The sequence below is a fragment of the Acomys minous genome (assembly GCF_964271855.1).
Source record: "Acomys minous genome assembly, chromosome: 11".
Lineage (NCBI taxonomy): Eukaryota > Metazoa > Chordata > Mammalia > Rodentia > Muridae > Acomys > Acomys minous.
In genome coordinates, this window is record NC_140492.1 from 30,980,095 (window position 1) to 30,984,270 (window position 4,176).

A 4,176-nucleotide genomic window follows, 5' to 3' on the forward strand; every position below is an offset into this window, starting at 1 on the left:
TCGTCCAGAGGTCCTGAGTTCAATTCCCAGTAACCACAGGGTGGCTCACAACCATCTATAATGGGATCTGATGCCCTCTTCTGGCCTTCAGGTGTACGTGCAGGCAGAGCACTGTATACATAATAATAAATAAATAAATCCTAAAAACAAAAACAAACAAACAAACAAAAAACACAAATGGTGCGGGTTTGGTGGTCCTCTCAGCCATGCCTTACTCGGCTCAGCTGCACGCTCTAGATCCGGCGACTTTGGCGGCTTCCCATGTGCCTGCGTGATCACTTCCAGCCCAATGCATGGGCAACCTCATGCTCAGGCTCCCACTCTGCCTCAGGTCTGCAGCCCCCTGGCCAGCACCATGCTCTTCTACTCCTTTTTCAAGTCCCTAGTAGGCAACGATGTGGTCGTGGAACTCAACAATGACCTGAGCATCTGTGAAAGCCTCCGTTCTGTGGACCAGTACCTCGATATCAAACTAACGGACATCAGTGTCACAGTCGCAGAGAAATACCCTCACACGTCAGGAACTGATTCATCGGGGGCTCTGTCGTCCACTATGTGCAGCTGCCAACAGATGAGGTGGACACACAGCCTTTACAGGATGTCGCAAGGAAGGAAGCTTTTCAGTAGAAACAGTGATGGCCCTGCCAGGCTAGCTCCCACCCCCACCCCCGTCTTTCCCATTGGTGACCTGTAACTTGATGTCCAACTGAGGACAAGGACACCCCTTCCCGATACTTAAGGTGTGTTTTGTTAATGATAACTTTTTTCTTTTTAACTGAATGGATGAGAGAGATGATTCCTTAGCTTGAAGGGGCGTAAGAAACCCGGGAAGCGCAGGACGAACGTCTGTGGAGGGCTCCCAGTCCAGACCTTTCTCTCACCTTCCCTGGAGATGGTGGGAGCACCCTGGGCCTTTCCAGGGCCACATTTGATATATTTGGGGGATGGAAGGAATCTGTCCCGCATCGGGAATAAAACTTATGATGCAAACAGAAAAAAGGGGAGAGAGAGAGAGAGAGAGAGAGAGAGAGAGAGAGAGAGAGAGAGAGAGAGAGAGAGAGAGAGAGAGAGTTTCCTATGTCTATGTACGGGTGCGGGCTTGTGTGCCACAGGAGTGGAGGTCAGAGGACAGCTTCAGGTACAGGTGCCTGCCTTTGACCATGTTTGATATCAGAATCACTTTCTTAATCATCAGTGACTGCATCCTCCGAGCTCTGGGGGCTTTCCTCCCTGCCTCCTTCATATCTTACTCATCTTGCTGCCGTACCCAGTTTTCTGTGGGTTCTGAGAATGTGAACTCAGAATTCTATCCAGTGAGGTGTTTCCTCGGTCCTCAAATTGTGCAAGCTCTATGCGTGAAGCCATAACGCCCAGATTAAATAATGGTTAGCAGTAGCAGCTAGTATTCTTTAATGAACTAGAATAAATTTTAAAAAAATTTAATTTATTCTTCTCGCATATATTACATCCCAACTGCAGTTTTCCATTTCTCCTCTCCTTCCAGTTCCCTTCCCCCACCACCCATTTTCCTCAGATCCACTGTTCCCTTCAGAAAAGAGCACGCCTCCCAGGGATATCAAGCAAACATGGCATAACAAGTTAAATGCAGACTAGGCACATACCTCATGTCAAGGCTGGATGAGTCAATTCAGTAGGAGGAAAAGGGTTCCTCAGGCAGGCAGAAGAGTCCGAGACAGCCTGAGTCCCACGCGAGGACCACGCTACACAACGATACACACATGCAGAGGTCCTGGGTTAGACTCTGGCTGCCTGATTGCCACTTTAGTCTCTGGAACTAGAATACATTTCACTATGATAGTTTTGTCTTGATTGTTTTCCTATAGCCTCACCCTGTGAAGTTCATGCTAGTCTTGAACTCAAGAGACTTTTGTGTCTGAACCTTCAGAATGCAAGATCATAATTGGAAAAATGAACTTTTGACAAATTTGAGGACAGTGAATTTACTAACATTTTATCTAACTATTGTCATGATGTTAATTAATTACATAGATTTTGGCTCAGATTACTGTGAGGTAAAATATTATTCTGAGATATTTTCAGGGAGAAATATAATGATAAAATGTTGGATTGCTATGGTGTTATATAGTTTAAGAAAAAAACAATGAAACAGAACACATTGATTTTTAAAAATAAGATATCTCTTAATAAAATTACTGGGCCTTTTCTAAGACTTTATTAGCAAAATTTTATTTATATACCACTTCCCCAATGTATACCCTGTTCTGATGAATGTTATTAAAAATCTCTCATACTTCATTTTTGTTGCAAAAAAATTGGAAAATACTATGGTTAGTTTTATAAAAAAAGCCTATATAACTTAATGCAATTCCAAATAAGAAACATTCAAATGAACACAGAATGCTTTGATTCCATGAGTATGTCTTTTGGAAATTTAATGGCTGCTCCATTCTGAGAGAAAATACAGAATTGAATTATTAAAAGAAAACGAGCAAATCTGTTTCTGGATTTAGCTATAACCATGGTGCTCTTTTCCTCTGCTTAACCATGCTCGAATAATTTGATCTGAAGATATTAGGCTGAATAAATTTGCATTTCTATTTTCTCATAAGAAATTTGTTATTGAAATAAGAGAGAGGGCAAAAGTAACTAAAAAAGAGAATTGGAGAGCTGTGGATTATTAGATTGGCATCATGTTTGATAATAATAATGCTCATTACATGTAACTATTATAAAATACATTTTTAATAATATTAAATCTATCATTGTTAAGGAATATTATATAAGCATCATTTCTTCTTTCTTTTTGTTTTTTGCTATATGTGTGATAGGGAATGTTTCTACCCTACTAACATTCCAAACACCTTTTACTTTTCAATTTTAACGGTTATATTGGTTCCTACAGAGTCAACATAGACATTAATTATAATCCCTTTTTGGAAGTCTTTTTTATTTTTCTTTTCAGTAGTCTTAAAACCCAAAATCAAATTACATAATCAGTTAACAGCATTAATTATGCCAAGAGGAAAGAAAGGTACAGGATACCTACCCCAATCCCGTGCCATCTGCTTCTAATGATTTCTATTGAGCTACCTCCCGTCCTTAATCCCAAATACTTGCTAATTATCATCATGTGGGCCAAATGTCCATCCTCTCTGCTCATGTGCTTCTCCTCCACCTAACTCATGGCTCAGCCATCTCCTCCTCTCTTCTCCTTAGGTCTTTCCTCCTCCCAAGATTCTCTCTCCTCAAAGCCCCTGGAACCTTAGCTATGCCTATCCCATTTGCCCTGCCCAGGTGTGATGGTCTTTTATTGGTCAAACAGGTTAGGCTCTTAGGCAAGGTACAGGGTGGGGCAAAGAGACAGCAAGCAGTAACTAGCATCAAAATACATCAGACCAACCTCCAACACTCTGGCTGTCCTGGGGCCTGTCTGTAGACCAAGCTGGCCTCAAATTCAGAAATCTGAATGCTTCTGCCTCCTAAGTGCTGGGATTAAAGGCACATACCACTGTGCCTGGCAGATAGCTGTTTCATGTACGTATGTTGCAGTAAGGCACTGGTGTTTTTTACTTCTGTCCTTAGCTCCTGGAATAATGACTCAGGAGTCTCAAAATATTATTTGTAAATGCCTAGGCCATATGGCTTGGCTCTTCTCTGACTAGCTCATAACTTAACCCATTTTACTAATCTATATTTTGCCACATGGCTGGTTACCTGTGCTCAGGTATGAAGCATTCTTTCTCCTTGTCAGCTGAATCTCCATTGCCTGGTTCTGTCCCAGAATCCTTTCTGTCTACTGGATGTTCCACTTTCTATTCTAACTTTTTTTTTCTATAGGCCATAGGCCTTTTAATTGAGAGGCAATGTACCCATGTAATACACAAGATAGTCTCTCTACATAGATGTTGTCAAGGACTTTTCACAGTAGCACCTGATGCATGGTAGTTGTTCGTTTAAGACTCACAAAATCCCACAATTTGATTTACCTTAAAAATGTTGTGTGTTGGCCTAGGAGACAACGTTTAGGGAGAGGTTAATTGCTTCTGATCACAGTTCAGAAGTTTCATGCCATAGTAGTCTGTGATTCTGTTGAGTATAGGGTCATGGCGAAAGGAACCTTTGGTATGGCAAAGGCTTTTCATTTTATTGTGGGAAATAAGGAAAGTATGATGAGTAAACTTAGGATCTAGCGTA

The 4,176-nt window shown here is 41.5% G+C and overlaps 1 pseudogene across 1 annotated transcript; it reads left to right on the plus strand.

Moving 5' to 3' along the window:
- Positions 1-352: 352 nt before the first annotated feature.
- LOC311608868 (U6 snRNA-associated Sm-like protein LSm2) lies at positions 353-627 on the plus strand (annotated as a pseudogene). Its single transcript has one exon. The product of its transcript is annotated as a U6 snRNA-associated Sm-like protein LSm2 (transcript).
- Positions 628-4,176: the final 3,549 nt, after the last annotated feature.